General features: G+C 28.5%; 1 protein-coding gene across 1 annotated transcript in view; it reads left to right on the top strand.

The window, feature by feature from the left end:
* The first annotated feature begins 950 nt into the window (after window positions 1–950).
* Window positions 951–18,344, top strand: part of LOC129969598 (uncharacterized) — a 56,656-nt gene continuing 39,262 nt past the window's right edge. The window contains exon 1 of the mRNA XM_056084238.1: window positions 951–1,057. The gene's annotated coding sequence lies outside the window, so the exon portion shown is untranslated. The remainder of the gene's footprint in view (window positions 1,058–18,344) is intronic.

Consider the following 18,344-nt stretch of genomic DNA (forward strand, 5'->3'; position numbering starts at 1 on the left):
TATATTTAGAATTAAAGCAAATCTTTTTGAGGCGGAATTGCAAGCCAGTTAATTACACATAATTTTATTTCGTGTGATATAGCTTTCTTTATGGAAATAAAATCTTGAAAAAAAAAAGGCTTTTAGAATATTCAGAAGATGAATTTTCATGGTTTTTTTTTCTGTCACGCAGCCATTTTAAGTAGTATTATGTGTTCGCAAGACTATCGTCAACCTTCAATAAAGCTCGCGATGCAAATATAAATCTATACATAGTATAAAATGAAGTCTCCTAAAAGCGTCTGTATGTTGAAACTCGAAAAACTCGAGAAATACTTAACTAATTTTGGAGATATTTGTACCATTTTGTAGGGTATTTATTAGGGAAGGTATTAGTATATTAAAGTCATATCAAAATAAAAAAAAAAGAATTTTATAATTGCGATACTTTAATTATTTTCCTACTACGATTCGCGCATGCGTAAAGAAGCAGTATCTGTGCTGTGAACTTACCCGCGTGTGAGCGGAAATCTCAAACTTTGCATGTGCAAATAGCAAGAGCTGTGGTATTCATATGCGCTACATTTCTTTGTTTACGTCTGATTTTAAACAGTGATTCAAATCTCATTACGCTTCGTTTGTTGCGCGATAGTGAAAATGTAGAAGAAAGAAACGTTAGGTTAGCGAATATCAAAGAAAGAATGTCCACACTTTCTTCAAAGGAGGGTCTTTACCGATTATACCGATTAAAATAAGATAACTATAGATTTTTGATCGAAATTTTAATTTTTGATTAATATTCCGAAATTAAAGTCATTTGTCTAAGCCTTTAACAGTGTAACTTATAACACGTTTATTTAAGTACGCTTTATTTACGATAATGTACGCTAGAGACTGATTTTATTGTAGAAATTCAGTCTGATTTCATTCAACCAATCAAAAATAAATCCTTATCTGCAAGCGATTGCATGATTTTGGTATCTGAATACCCAGTGAAATTTCGAAAGTTTTTAAAATCGCTTGTAGTGTTTGATTAGATAGTCATCTAGATACTTATCTACTCTATAACTTGATTTTGGTAAGTTGGTTTTTGAAGGTAGTTTTTTCCCCTCTTTTCAACAAAATTCAAAGACAGATCTCTGACTGTGATAAGTTTTAATAAAACCATTATTTTTTTATTTAAATATTCTAAATTGTTTTTTTTTTATAAAATGTTTAAGCTCATTTCAAGGATGTTGGATCGTATTAAAAGTAACTGTTGGAAATGCACTTTCCTATCGATTTTCGACCATGAGAAATAAATAAATATTACAATATTTACTAATAAATATTTACTATTTTCTAATTATGTAATTTCAAGGGGATTTAATGTTTAAAATGCTTGCAATAGAGAACATATATAATTTTTTACATTATACCCAATAATTATACGTCACAGATTAGATTTTTGTCACAGAATAGATCTTAAGATACAACTGTCATAACTTATAGCTAATGTTTAAAAAAATATAATGGCTTAAGTAAAGGAGGCTCTGTTTCTTCACATATATTTGCATTTATTAATATCTTTCAAGATAGATTTTCTTTGTTGCCATACTACATTTTTTAATTTGATTTTTAAAACTGCATTTCATCTATTATATAATGATAACAAGTGTTCTTTCATAATAATGTCTTTATACATATTATTATTGTAAAATTTTTTAAAATAGAAAATTTTTGTAAAAGGTTTTGTTTTGTTTTCTTTTCTTATATGTTTGTAAATTCTGTACATAGTTTATTTTTGTTTTTTATACTGTAAATGTTTTGGTATTTAATAAAATTAATAAAATTCCCTTAACATGCCCATCAAACCGTTCAGTCACCAAAATGGTGACGGATACGAGGGTATGAGACGGCGTTCTATTCTGAAATGGAAACATATTGATTTTTTAATGTTTTTAGAAAATATTTTGTAGGAAAAATGATTAAATAGCTAATTTATTTCAGCTACTATTCAAACTAAGGGATTGTTTTTTTAAACTGAGAACTAGGATTATAAATTTCGGATCTGAGTGCGGTCGCCTACTTTTGTCTTGAAATCTCTAAATTTAATATTAATCGAAAATCAATGTCGATAACTAATTTATATGAATCATTTCATTAAAATGTATAAATAATCATATTCAAGTAAAATAATTTTTTTTCTAGCCTTTTGCTGATGGTAGTTGCATTTTGATATTTATTTGTTCATCTGACGTCCTTAAATTTTTTATTCCATAGAAGAGATAATGGAACATTTTTAGTCAGATTACTGTAGGCAGACTATCTATTACAATGGTTCTCATGGCAAGATTTCGGGAAAATTTCTTCAGTTTTTCGCCATCATGGTTCTATTTTAACTGGCATGGAATATTTTGTTTGAAATGTAAAAAATCTCGACTATTTCGTAAATGGCCCATCTACCTCAAAGGGGTGGGAATGGTGGTGGTAATGTGTTGAAATTTTCATTTCACTATAACTTTCTTAATATTGAAGATAGAAAAAGGAATCTAATTAGCCAAATTAGAGCCATATTGAGACAAACAACTTTTGCATTTAATGTTTTCCAATAACTGCAATAGCTTCGAAGTTAGGAGCTGAAAAGTGATTCTCAGGCCCTAATTTTTACTATTTCTAACATCAACAATTTATGTTCCAGATAGTAATTTAGATTTTAAGAAATCTACCTTTACCTTACAGCTTGCGGAGAGGAATTTTTTTTCTAATTAAGCCCTGGATTTCAAAAGAAATATGAACATAACAGCGATGTGGTTTTGTTTTCTTTTCTTTTCTTTTTACACTTTATACGAGCTCTAGGAATTTAGATTAAATATTTTTAAGGTCATTAATTATATCAGGTCTAAATATTTTTAAGACCTGATGAATGAGATTTTCTTCTAGATATCGCAAAACTAGAATTTCAAAGGATTTATTTAATTTCCTGCAAGAAGTTTTATATTTTGATATAATAAAACAATGTACTTTGTTCATTCAGTCTTTCACTTATCAATGGATCATGCAACCTTTCATTAAAAAAATCTTTATTAAAGTGAATTTTTCTCTATCCTCTTGACCTTATATTAACTCTATAAAACAGTCAATAATTCCAATTTATTTTGGTTCATTTGAAACCAAAACTATAAACTATAATAAAATTGTTTTAATTTTTGAATAGAATTACTTTTGTCAACTTAATACGTTCACACCATGTGTACTCAATGCTCATAAGTGAATTGCTTTTTAATTTTCTCAATTCACTCATGTTTTTAAAAAACTCTATATACATTACATGCGATTGTCTTGCTAGTTTTTTGATGTTTATTGTATAATTTTTTATGTTCAAAGTGTTGTTACATACTTTTCTATTTTTAAAAATATGCTTATTTATTTACTTAAAAAATTTCTTTCAAAATTATAAGTTTTTAAATTTATAAATTGTATCACTTTATTAATTAAAATTGTTTAAGTTTTTTAAACATTCATTATGTATCATTTATAAAATACAAGTAGTGAAACTAAATCTTCACAACTATTTCTAATTTAAAAATCGTTTTATTTTGTTGCTTTTATTTTTAAAATCGGTTTTCTTCATTTCGAATTTTTGGATATGTCAGATTTTATTTGCAGTATCGTCTGCTTCAACTTAGTCAAATTCCATTAAATTTTATGAATAAGATTAATTTATTCTGAGTTTCGTATCACAGTATTGAATGAAGTAGTTGACTTATTCGTGATAAGTTCAAATATTGATGCATAATAGAATAACAATTTCACCATCATCACAATGTCATGGAGTCTTCACTACATTATTCGCTTACAATTTACAATTAAGATTTGCTCAATAAGAATGTAATTGAAAATCCAATCTTTAATTCCGTTAAATATTTAATAACAAATCAATAACAATATTTTGATTTAGTATAAAATAATTTATTTAATATTTCCATAGGAATGCTTTAAAAAATTACTGAATGAATGTGAGGATTGAGGTTTATTTACTTTCAGTTAAATGGAATAGATATAATTTCTGTTAATAATAGATATAATTAACATTTTAGGTATCAAATCGTGACTGATATTAAAATTGTTTATATATATATATATATATGTAAGCATTATTTTGTTTGAAGCAGGATGCAGTTTTGAAGACAGGGAAAAGACTTTTTATTTCGTGACGTCGTTTTATTTCATTTTGGAGAAGCAGGCATATTACGAGCGACGAGCAACACACACAACACAGAAAGAAAATGAGGAAAAAGCTCTTGAACATTTTATCTCTGGTCTTATATAACCTGAGATTTTGATAGGGAAAATATTTCTTTACAGTGCTAATATATTATTAAGATTTCGATAGGGAGTTTTGTTACATGCGTCGAAGAGGTAGGGGAAACACGGGGATCTTTTAAAAAAGAATGTGTCTCGTCAGCGGTATTTTGTTCCTTCACTCGCACAGTGGGAAAGTTAGGCTTTTATCCGATTTAGCAATTTTACAAAGCTACTAAGAGTATAGTTTTAGAATGAAGTTACTATGGGCTAAATTAAGATAATACCTTGGAAATTATATAAATTGAAATTAAACTTCAAAATATCATTACATATATATATATATATATATATATATATATATATATATATATATATATATATATATATATATATATATATATTTCGGTAGGGATTTTTATATCTTTGTATCTTTGTTTGTAAACTACAAAGATATGAAACCGAAACCTTCTTCTTTAGCTTTCAACAATTGAAAAAAAAAATCACACGATTACATATTTGCTGAAATAATGAAATTGATTTGAATTTCAGAGAAACAATGCAATCTATTGTTGAAGATTGTGCAAAAAAATATTTATGAAAGATGGACAAAGTTTCAAAGTTTAGGAAAAAATGTGCACACATATTAAATTGATGTTATTAAAATAACAATAATTTTATATTTTTAAATTGAATGAAATACCTTTTTGTGCAATAATATTTCCGTAAGTCACCATGAAAAAATGATTAAATTTCACTTAATTTTTAATTAATTAAAATTAAAAAAATATCATTCCGAGATGCATATTCCGATCGTGCATATATATATATATATATATATATATATATATATATATATATATATATATATATATATATATATTCATTCGCTTTTATTATTAGACATACATTCGTTTTTATTGTTAGTAGCGATTTAATTTTAAAACAAATAATGGAAATAATAGCACATTGTCTACTATTTATAAAGAGGAATGTGTATGTTTGTCTGTGATGGTGCTCTGCTGGCCAGACCCCTTGACCCCCTCCCTATGAAATGTGATACAATTTTGGGGGTGGGAATGGGCAACTAGGAGCGATTTATTTCAAATTGTAATTAATTAAAGTTAAAGTGGGATTTAGTTGTTTTCCCGAATAAATCTGAAAATATAATTATACAGAAATAATTTTTATTGTTTTTAGAAAAATTAAGATTTTTTCTTTTAAAAATAACCAAATCAATAGTTATGCAAATTTTTCCAAAATTTTGGCGATAGTATTGAATACAGATATATTTTTCGTTTAGTTACCAACAGTTTTATTCTGAAATTCAAACCGGTTTTATTATTCCATCAAGCATGTGTGAGAGAGAATTTCTTCCATTGTTGAACAAAAAAAAAAAAAAAAAAAAAGCACTGATTTTATAATACCGCGAAATTTAGAGGACATATAGGCAGACAGTAATGCTTGTAATAGCGTTATGTTATCAAGTGACTGTTTCTATTAGAAAAATTCATGTACAGAATAAGCAAAACATATATAAGACTATTAAATGGCACGATTTAAATACCTAAGGGAAAACATATTATAAACAATTAAATGGCCCAATTTTAATACCTATGACAATTTGTTAGTTAAAAACTATCTGCTGATGTAATTAATCATGGATATGAAGCTATGCCTAAGAGATTTAATTGAAATCAAGTACTACCAATATTGCTGCTGGTGGCCAAGTTTCAAGGCTATTTGTTGGCTTCCGAGTTGCAAAAAAGTATTATTTAAATTCTCTCTAATATATTACCTCTCTGAACAACCATGATGTCTGTTTATTTCATTCTTGAACAAGAAAACACACCTTTTATATTATAATTCCATCTGCGAGTAATTAAAGTTGATAATTGTATCAATATCAAAATTCACTGCAACTGTGCTCGAGGGGAGAATTTTCACTAATTGACGCGACGCTTCTTAATAACGAGTTTTGAGACAGGAAATCATTAGTTAGAATGTTTCTCAGTTCTTCTTCGCAACTTTTTGCGTATAGCGGAGTGAAAAAAAAAATCTTTATTTATGGCTTCTAAAGCTTCCAGTGTTGCGATTGTAGGACAGCTGACTAATTTGTGATTGCTAATTATCCATTAATTTGCTGCTTCCTTCTAGTTAAATATTGCGAGAGAAACAAATGATTCTATTTTGAGTTTTTTTATTCTTTTGAATGCTTGAAGAAGTCCAACTTTCTTTAAATGAAAGAAAGAAAGTGTAGTTTTCCCCCATTAGCAGTTATATTCAGTAATTAACTAAGAGGCTGATTGCATTCTTAATGCCGTAGTCCTATATTTTGAAGTCGAAGAATCAGTGTTGTTATAAAGAATTAAAGAGTTTTTGCAGCAAAAAATGCAGTGTTTCCAATACTTAGGTCTTTGTAATAGTGAAACACCGTGTGAAATGAGAGAATTTGTTTAAAATAACCTATCTGATAGGAAATACTCTTGAAAATGATCCCCAATAACGAATGTCAAGTCTTATGCTTAGTTTTTATTCTTATTTAACCAATGGCAACAATACTGTTTTTAATTGTTCTCTTTTAATATGTTTCCTAAGAGCTATTATAAGCAAATCAGTAATTTTTGTCATAATCTCCTTAAATTTCATTTTGTTCCTTTGTCACTCCTTAAATGTTCGCTGTGCCAGTACATCATACAGGCATGGAATAATCGCTTCTCAAATTTATAAACTGAAATTAAATAATTCTAAGACGCTATAATTCGATACATAATCCACGAGCTCAAATCATAATCCACTCAGATTTTCTGTGGGTTCTTATCTGAATTGAACATTAGATTCCTGAAATGGAAGTTGTCGTGTGATTAGATAATAAAAAATGTCTGAGAGTTAAGGGGTTTCGGGTTCTATAAGAATTATAGACATAAGGAATATGAGATGGTGTTCTGTAGTTAAAGGGGAAGGTTTCCTCGCATAAGACTATTTTAGCTTTATAAGGTGAACACTTTGTCCAAATTATGTGAGTTATTGGATTCATTCAAACCCATAAAAGATGCTGCTTCCTACTGGAGTAAGATTATAGAAATTTCTTTGTTACATGGCACTGGCGAACAAAAGTTACGGAATATTAACTTTTGGAGTGAATTTAGCATTTTTACTGAATTTATCGTGCCATCCTTGGCTAGTTGTTTGGCAATGGATCTCTATTATAATAGTATTCAAAATTCGAATTTGTGTTTCAGACAAGTTTTTCTCAACCAATTGAAACAAAAATTTGACACAAAACTGCATCTGTAGTCACAAAATCCCAAATTTGGTATATTTAAGTCATTGAGTTTTTGAGTTAGCGCGTTTACATGTTTTTCAAAATACAGACCGACAGACAGTCAACACCAAGTTGGAGTTGGCTCAAAGTTTGATAAATATCTATACTTTAGACATTAAATCTGTGTGCTGAATTTTATTTTAGCTCTCCTCGATTTGTAATTATAATATTAACTTATATTCGGACAGCCAGACAGACTCTGGACAGATCTTACTCACAGTTTGAGAGAAATCTGCAAATTTGGTATAAAGAACGTATAAAAAATTTCAAAAGTCTAGTTGAAAGCGTTTTTTAATTATCTTTGTCATAGACAGACAATTTTAAAAGATGTGGTATTTTGAACTCAGGAAGACCTAAAACATGGAATTCGAAATTTTTGACGATAACTCTACTCCCTCTATACTGCGTATACGAGAAAGAAAAAACATATGCCTTGTATTCTTCATTAAAATTTCTTTGAAAAATAATTTAATCATTTAATTAAAAAGTGATTACATTTTTTCGATCTATTGAATATTTTTGAATACTGACTAAACGCTGTCAGATTTCAATTATCCAGTATAGTGTCACGTAATATAGTCTGTGATTGCAATGCTTCGGAGTAGGAGTTCGAGAGTTTGAGTCGGAATCGTGCAAAAAATGGGCAAGCCAAAATTATTATTTTCTCGTATACGTAGTATAGAGAAAGTATAGTAATCATTAAAAGTTCGAACTCGAGATATTAACGATTCCCCATGTCTTAGATCTCCCTGAGTTTGAAAAACACATTTTTGAAAAATGTCTATCTGTCTCTGTGTGATAAAGATAACTCAAAAATGCGTTGAGCTAGATGGTTGAATTTTGATATACGGTCTTTACACCAAATTTTCCGATTTCTATCAAATTTTGTGTAAAATGTGTTCAGAAGAATTGCGTTTGTCTGATTATTCGAATATAGATTAACATGATAACTAAAAACGAAGAGAGCTAGATGGATTAAATTCGGTACACAGATTTAACAGCTATAGTGTATACACCTGTCCAATTTTGAGCCGAATACAACTATGGGTCGACAATCGGTCAGTCTCGACTTTCAGAAACATGTAAACGCGATAATTAAAAAACGCAATGACTTTAATATGACCAAATTTGGTATGGGATTTTGTGATTACAAATTCAGTTTTGTGTGAAATTTTGTATATAATTTTTATAATTTAAAATATACAGAGTAGACGTCAAATTTTGAGCCAAATACAACGGGTCGACAATCTGTCAATCTCGACTTTCAGAAACATGTAAACGCGGTAATTAAAAAACGCAATGACTTTAATATGCCAAATTTGGTATGGGATTTTGTGATTACAAATTCAGTTTTGTGTGAAATTTTTGTATATAATTTTTATAATTTAAAATCTATAGAGTAGACACTTGTCAAATTTTGAGCCAAATACAACGGGTCGACAATCTGTCAATCTCGACTTTCAGAAACATGTAAACGCGACAATTAAAAAACGCAATGACTTTAATATGCCAAATTTGGTATGGGATTTTGTGATTACAAATTCAGTTTTGTGTGAAATTTTTGTATATAATTTTTATAATTTAAAATCTATAGAGTAGACACTTGTCAAATTTTGAGCCAAATACAACGGGTCGACAATCTGTCAATCTCGACTTTCAGAAACATGTAAACGCGGTAATTAAAAAACGCAATGACTTTAATATGCCAAATTTGGTATGGGATTTTGTGATTACAAATTCAGTTTTGTGTGAAATTTTTGTATATAATTTTTATAATTTAAAATCTATAGAGTAGACACTTGTCAAATTTTGAGCCAAATACAACGGGCCGACAATCTGTCAATCTCGACTTTCAGAAACATGTAAACGCGATAATTAAAAAACGCAATGACTTTAATATGCCAAATTTGGTATGGGATTTTGTGATTACAAATTCTATTTTGTGTGAAATTTTTGTATATAATTTTTATAATTTAAAATCTATAGAGTAGACACTTGTCAAATTTTGAGCCAAATACAACGGGTCGACAATCTGTCAATCTCGACTTTCAGAAACATGTAAACGCGATAATTAAAAAACGCAATGACTTTAATATGCCAAATTTGGTATGGGATTTTGTGATTACAAATTCAGTTTTGTGTGAAATTTTTGTATATAATTTTTATAATTTAAAATCTATAGAGTAGACACTTGTCAAATTTTGAGCCAAATACAACGGGTCGACAATCTGTCAGTCTCGACTTTCAGAAACATGCAAACGCGATAATTCAAAAACGCAATGACTTAAATATACCATAATTTTGGATTTTGTGAATACAAGTGCAATTTTATGCCAGATTTTTGTTTCAAACGGTTGTGAGAAACATGTCTAAAACACAAATTCGATCTTTGGATACTATCAACCTGCATGCCAGGGATTCATCACCAAATAAATCTCCAAAGATGACACGATAGATTCAGCAAAAATGCTATATTCGAGACAAAATTTAATATAATAGTTGTACACCAATGCCATGCAAGGTTTTGTCTGGCATGACAAGTTTTTTAGACAGTATGAGAGAAAGTTTTGAGAAGATAACTCCGGCTGATTTGATGCATGAATTGCATTATATAGAAAAATTAATGTTGATTTACAGTATATCAATAACCACCACTTTTATTTCTTCTATATGAATGCATTTTCCCCCTCAGTAATCAGAATATTTTTTTAGATGTTATATAAACTATAGAATTTCACCTGAGTCACTGAGGTCATCGTTTTTCCGGAAATCTGATTTCAAATAAGCTAACAGATTGAGTAATAATCTTATCATCTCTGTTGATAGCAACGCGCGGAATCGTTGTTTATACACAAACCCCATGACATTTTGTTTCCAAACACCGTAGAAACATTTTCGAAAAGGCCAAGAGACCTCTCATTTTAGCGCTCAGTAACAATAAAGAATTTTATAGCTTATAAATAGAAATGATGAAAGGAATAAATCATCTAGGAAGGCTTAATTTTCAGAAGCTTTTTGACGCCTGTGTATTTTTAGAACATTTATGCATACGTCATTATTTACGTTTCACTTACGTCACTAAAGTGTTTATCTCGGAGGCCTTTTTCATGGAATATTATTCAAAGATTCCTTACATAAATTTATGAAAGGCTTTGTTAATGAAAATAGACGTTTTAAGCTCATATTTTTTTGCTAAATAAATCAATGAGATAATGTTTTTTAACTAAGAAGAGTTTTTATTTTTTAATTTCGATATGATTTTTTAACAAAGTATTATAATTAGTTCAAAATTCACCATTAAAGTTTTGATAAAGTTTTGATGTGTCTTTATGTTTTAGACCTTTGAGAAAAAAAGTAGCGGCTATTTTTGGCATTATATAAAACATTGCTCCGCTTTTTCGTTCCCGTCATTAGCGTCTTTTTATCTTTTAAAATACTTTTCATTGATCCTCTGAGATTTACTATGTTTACTATATATTTTAATCCTCCGGTTTATGTTACAAACGTTTCATGTTCCCTACTATTTACACTACAGCAAGCAATTCGAGTAAGAAAGAAATTAGATATAAATGGCGTCTAAGTAAACAACTAAAGCCACTGTTTAATCCAGTCGTATTAAAGTCCCGTTTTAAAGCAATACTAAGGCTATTTTGAGATGGACTTCGTAAATTTGAACAGCGTTCAGATGACAAGGACGATTCTTGGTCTGATACCATCCCAATTCGAGTAGGAAAGAAACTAAAGAAAAATGGCATTGTAAGTAAAGAAGTGAGGACTCTGTTTAATCCAGTTGTATTGAAGTCCCGTTTTAAAGCAGATACTGAGATACGTCAAAGCAGATACGTCAGATACTGAGGACGACGCTTTTTCAGGTACCCCCCACCCCCTCCAAGCTTCCTAATGGTTCTTCTGTGGATTTAGATTTCATACCTGAAACTTCTGTCTCGATACCGAAATTTTTATTATAAACCACCGTGACCCCAGAAAAATTTCGGAAGAATAATTATAAAATGAAATTTATTTTGATAAACATTTTGAATTTAAAAGATAAATAGAAGACATAAAGAATAAGCGGAACCGATCGAAATCTGATTTGGATTGAATAATTCGGTAAAAAGCAGTAATTATCTTTTACATCTGGAATGAATCTATGTAAAGGCTGTAAATTAGTCGCATTTGGGGACCAGTTAGTTCAACGCAACAAGACAATTACATTAAATTTGAGAACAGCTTTGCTTTTCATTGCTTCGGTTGGATTGGATATTTGTTGGCTCTTTTGACATCTAAATAATAGACATGTAACAGATGGAAAAATAAATTTTTCTGAAAAAGCAACAATTTGTCAATTTATATATTTGGTAGCATGTGAATACAGTAAAACAAAAGCATAACAATCTAGATTAATGAAATTCGGCAGGCCCTTCACTCGATCAAATCGCAGATATATATTGAATTTCGGATACCGTTTCTGAGCGGGAAAAATCTACTTGGATTTCTAGTCAGTGCTTCAAAACTAAATTCAAAATGCACTTAATTCACAAAGATGCGCTTAACAAACGTGTTAAAATTTACAATGAAGCAATATAAAATTGATTTATTTTTTAATTCTTCTGATTTTATAATGCAATCATTAAAACAGCTTAGTTAATAGATTAATATATTGATTTTTAAGGTGTCTGCTGATTAGTATGTATAATTGTACAGCGCCGTCTGGAATGCTGGAAAAAGTTTAAAAAATATATACATAGATGTAAAATCGCAACTTGTAAGTCTGTCAAATGAGAGTTTTGTTCTCAGATGTAAATTTTATTCGCAAATTAAAAAAAAGAACTAAGCATGAATTATAAAAGGCCACGAATAAAAATTCGTTGTGCAATCGTAAATTTCACGTCCTTATTTCCATTTTTTAATGCTGAATTATGGCAAATATCAACGAGCTTAGCTCACAGTTTTTGTTTTTTATATTAAGTTGATTCACTATATTTTCACTTCACAGGACAGTTGAAAATCATTTCTATTACTTTCTTTCAGCAATTTCTTTTTTTTTTTCTTTTCCATTTTGAATTTAGCATTTCTTTCAGTAGATCGCAATTTACTTTGATTAATTTTGATGTGAGATTTTTAGTTCATAGAATTCCAATCTTTTATCGTTTGCTATTTATTAATGCTACAATATTTTACAACTGAAATGTTCTACAAATTATAATTTATTATTTCTGAAATAATTTTTACTTCTCTTACAACTTTCGTTAGTTAATCAGCGACAATCAGTCTAAGATATTACTACTAGGATAGCAGCATGTCTAATCGGGAATATTAAGAATAATAAAGTAATAGAAGTAATAAAAAAGAACGTGTGTATGTGCATCTGTTAGGGTTCTTCAGACCAGACCGTTTGATCTAGAACCTACAAATCTGACCTAAATATACAGGGTAGAGAGGGTACAGTATATTAGAGGGTAGGAATGTGGAAAGCGATTTCTTTTAAATATTAAGAGTATAATTAAAAATTATGCTTGATTTTGTAACTTTTCCGCGGTAATTTCTGAAAATATAATTGCAAAAGGATAATTATTAAGTCATTTTAAATTTCGAATTTAAAATAAAATATTTAGATGGTTTTTTTAAAAATATTAGTTAGTTTAAAAATATTTAAAAAAATATTTTTGTGAACAGTTGCAAAACATATTTTTCATTTTTTCAATGAAATTCAAACATTTTTTTTTTATATTTTTTTCATCAAATATTTAATCGGACATTTTTACATTCTCATATACGTTGTATAGAGATAGTATACAACAAATTCGAACTCGAGATTTCAACGAATATCCACGTTTTAGACCTACCTGAGTTCGAAAAACGCGTTTTTAGAAACTTCCCGTCTGTCTGTGACAAAAATAACTTATAAAAGTTTTGAGCTAGATGGCTAAAATTTGTAATACGATCTTTACACCAAATTTGGGGATTTCTATCTAATTTCGAGTAAAATCTATTTAGAGGAAATCTGTCTATCCGGCAGTCCGAATATAAGTTAAAACGTTAATTAGAAAACGAAGAGAGGTAGACAAATAAAATTTGATACACAGGTTTAGCATCTATAATACAGACACCTGTCAAATTTTGAGCCAAATCAAACGAAAGATACTTTTAGAAATAAGTAAAAGCGATCATTCGAACATGCAGTGTCTTAAATATATCAAATTTGGTATGTAATTTTGTGACTACAAATGCAGTTTTGTGTCGAATTTTTGTTAAAAATCGGTTGAGATAAACATGTCTAAAACACAAATTGGATTTTCCGATATTAATAACAGCATGCCAGGGATTAATCGCCAAATAACTCTCCAAGGATGTCACGATAGATTCAGTAAAAATGCTAAAATTAATATTTCGTAAAGAATGCGCGCCATTGCCATGTAAGGCATTCTCTGGCATGACAAGCTTATTAAAGAAAAGTTTAGTGGGGGAAACCAGTGATAGTGGGGGAAACCACTATCACTGGTTTTCTATTCTGAAAAACAAAATAAGAAATGATATGTTTATTATCTGCGCTATTCAGTTGAGTAAATAGAAAGTGAAAGCACAAAAAAAGGTGAAAGACAAAATTAATTATTAGATTGATTATTAGGACGGTTACGTTTTAATGACTTTAGGAAGTTTCAAATACTACATAATAAACAGAGCAGGCATAAGACTTAAAATAGATAGGCTCTAATTTCTCTCACAATTTTATGCTTAAAAATATTTAAGCATAACCGAATAGGGCAAAAACAGAGAATATTAAGTTATGCATAAGAAATTTAACTGAAATAAAACATAATTAATATTCCCCGTGGAGGAGCTGGTTACGTAAGGCGGCTAGTTTTGTTAATGAATGTTCTGAGCACCCTTTAAATTAATAGTTATCAAGGACATATGACAAGCAAGTAAATATGAGACTACGAATAGGTAAACTGCATGTAGCAAGAAACCACTGTCAGACGATTTTTTTATGTATGAAAATGCGATAATTTTCTTTTATACATCTGGCAACGTCAGCAAAAGTTTAAATAAATGTTTAAGAAAGTTATATGAGAATCTTTCGACACAATTTGAATTATTTTGGTTAGCGTTTATTAAGTAATTTAGACTTTTCCTGTAAATCAGTCGATAAAATTATCTATGCAAAATTAGCGAGTTTCCTGTTTAATTACAGAATTGTTGAAGCGTTGTCAAATTCAACCACGCATCACATAATTTCTCGAATACCGGAAGCAAAATAATTAATCTAATTGAATTATTTATAGGACCTGGAATTGAAAGGCAGTAAATTTCTGAGTTTATATCGAAATACTTTCAAAATCTGTTTATTTAAAAATTTATTAATAATTCTTTGCATGGTAATTTAGTTTTGAGTTTGGATGATTTGTGCTCATGACGAATTTTAATAACAGAATTTTAATATTCAATTTTTTTAGAATGGATATTTGTTGCAAATTATTTCAGTGAAATATTAGTCTTTGATAAGTAAAAATGCTTTTAAAGTTTTATCCATTTCATCAATGCTTTTTGTATCAATGTTTATCTCTTTTAAACATTCGCAGTTGAATGCAATTGGAAGTCAAGAATCTATTTAAAGTTTCTTGATACTTTTTTCCAAACTCTTGTGTTGAATAAATTATTTTGACTTATTCAAAAATCAATATCAAAATGAAATTACTTTTTAAAAATTAATTTACAAAAGAAAATTCATCGTGTTTTTAATAATGTATTTTTTTAAATACATAAAAACTTCTTTAATTTTTAATTATGATTCAGAGTATTTCTTGTAAGGTGTACGTACACACTAGAAGATTTTTTAAAAATTTTAACTTCAAAAATCCAGCGAGCAAATTTTTTTTACAGTAGGTCATTAATATATGTTTAAGCTCATTTCAGTGAGAAAAAACCAATTACACTAATTATTGATTAATTAAATAATATTTAATGAGATAATTAGCATATTTTTTTGAAACATGATATCTTAAATTCTAATTTATACAGACACACAATTCTAGTTGGAAATGATGCCTAATATTAGTATTCATGTTGTCTGCCCCAATCAAGTTATAAAAATATATAGTTTTTTTTTAAATTTATCCTCAACGATAAATAGAAAAAGCGAGATTTTTTCTGTCATTTTAACTTTTAAATAGCTATTAAAAATGTATTTCTGTAAATATAACTTTGATTGAGGCACAGAACATCCCCTATTTCATACAGATTATTTTGATATATAAATAATTGTATTTGGTTCATTTCTTGTCGAGTTATGATTGTTTGAATGAAGCAACATAGTAGAAAAATATCATTCTTCATAAAATGAGTTTAAAAAAAATCGTAACTAGAGTTTTTAATGAAAGCACCTCAAGAAAAATAATTATAACTCGAGAAATATTTCGAATACTGACAACATCTTGGTATCGTTTGAAAGCTAAAGGATCAGAGAACATTATTAAGCAATAAAAAATATTCGATATTTTGAAAGATTTTCGAAGTTTCAAGTGTGTACATACACCAAAAAAATAGTTTGTTGCTCTTTAATGAGATATTCAATGTGTTTGCTTAAAGCTTTCTTGTATTTTTCTTGTATGAAATTTACACTGTCAATATGAATACTGCGAATGTTAAAAGTTTTCGAATTTCACTAAATCTACTTTTCTAGTACTAGAACGTTTTATTTTTTAAGGCTCTGTTAAGAAATATAGTATCCAAGGAATATTTGCATATCTCATTGAATATGAATTTTCTAATAATGTGGATTAAAATGTAACGTATAACATAGAAATTATTTGCAGAATTTATTTAATATATTATAAAACTATCTTTTAAACTAATAAAGAGAAATATTTAGTAATTAGTTTTTCGAAAATCTTATAAACGTTATGGTTTAATTCATATCAGCTGAAAATTCTTCGCATTCTTTTTAATTAATCATTTAAAAATCAATATTTTGTATAGTCACAATTTGATAAATTATGCAAAAAAATCGGTTCAGGATGGCATCAAGCAATATTTCAAATATCAGACAATTATTAAAATTAGAGAATCGTCTGCAAAATTATTAAAAGAGCAGGAAACTGTGACGAATATTCAATCAACATATTATAAACCGCTCTTATTCTCATTATTTTTAAAAATTATTCCATTTTCTCTTGAATAATAAAAAAATCGTTTTCATTTTCTTTACAAACTGTAATTCCACAGTAATGAATTTCTGAATCATGAATTCTTTTCAACCATTACTAAAAACATCATTGTCTTTGTATCCACAATTGTGAATCAATTATTTTCAAAATATGCTCATAAGGGGCTTTTGTGATCATTATCATAAATTACTTTTTGAACAACTTGAAGCTTTCATATCCATGAACATTTTGTCATAAAAGATGACTCAACTTTAATAAACAGAAGACAAGACTTTACACAAAAGCGAGCCATTATGAAAAGGACTTTGGAAATTGTTTTATTATTTTCTTTACTTTAGTTTCTTCCGGAACAGTTTTTTTTTCTTTTATAAATAGGATATATTCGAACTGCTTTTGTCTCGCAATTTGCTTCCAAAAATTAATGAGTTTTCTTTTAAAGATAGATATTCGGATTTCATTTTTTTCATTACATTTTTTCATTGTTTAAAGTTTTAACGTTAATATTAATAATGAAATATCAAAAATCCATTTAGCATTAATAAATTTGAAAAGAAAAAAAAATGGAAAATATATTTTTAAAATATATAATTTCTTTTGAGATATACATTTTTTTGTACGCATATCTGACTCGATTCACGCAGCTTATTATTTTTAAGGAAGTAAATCAGGATGTCTTCGATATTAAAGATAACCAGATTAAACTATGGTAATAACAATGGGCAATTAAGTAGTATGACTTATACGTGTAATCTCTGGGCACAGATTTTGAGATTTTTTTTTAAATAAGAAAATGGATTTCTCTAAACTACTTTGTGGCAACATTGGATCATATCTGCAATGACGATCAGATTGCTATTTGCACTAAAGTGCTTGAGAAGAAATGTGTTTGATATATATATACATAAAAAACTTTTACAATTTACAATTTTAGACACTTAATGGATTCAAGCTATTCTTTGAGTGCCATTTTGTAATAACAAAAACTACGAGAGTGATCTATCCAAAACTTTCTTGCATACATTCTAAAAAAAGTGTTATACTAGAGAACGCCTTGAATGTCATTGGCGTACAGTAGTTACGAAGTATTAACCTTTGGCTTAAATTTAGCGTTTTTGCTGAGTATATCGTGTCACCCTTCGCAATTTATTTAGCGATTAAGTCTTGGTATGTAGTTAAAAAAATACCAAAATCGAATATTTATTTTAAATGGGTCTTTTCCCAATCGAATGAAATAAAAATTTGTTGAAAAGTTACATTTGTAGTCACAAAATTCTATACCAAATCGAATATATTTAACTCATTTCGTTTTTGAGTTACAAGTTTTTGAGTTACACGTTTTTGAAAGTATAGACCGACAAACGATTAATCAACTTATTAGATTGGATTCCCAATTTGATCGTGTTTACACTATAGATTGTAAATATGAGTGCCGAATTTTATCCATATAGTTCTTTTCGTTTTGTAATTATCACATTAACTTATATTCGGACAGACAAACTTCCTCTAAACGGATATTGCTCAAAATTTGAAAGAAATTTGAAAAATTAATGTAAAGATCATATTCCAAATTTCATCTGTCTAGTTCAAAG

The sequence above is a fragment of the Argiope bruennichi genome, chromosome 5, assembly GCF_947563725.1.
Source record: "Argiope bruennichi chromosome 5, qqArgBrue1.1, whole genome shotgun sequence".
Taxonomy (NCBI): Eukaryota; Metazoa; Arthropoda; class Arachnida; order Araneae; family Araneidae; genus Argiope; species Argiope bruennichi.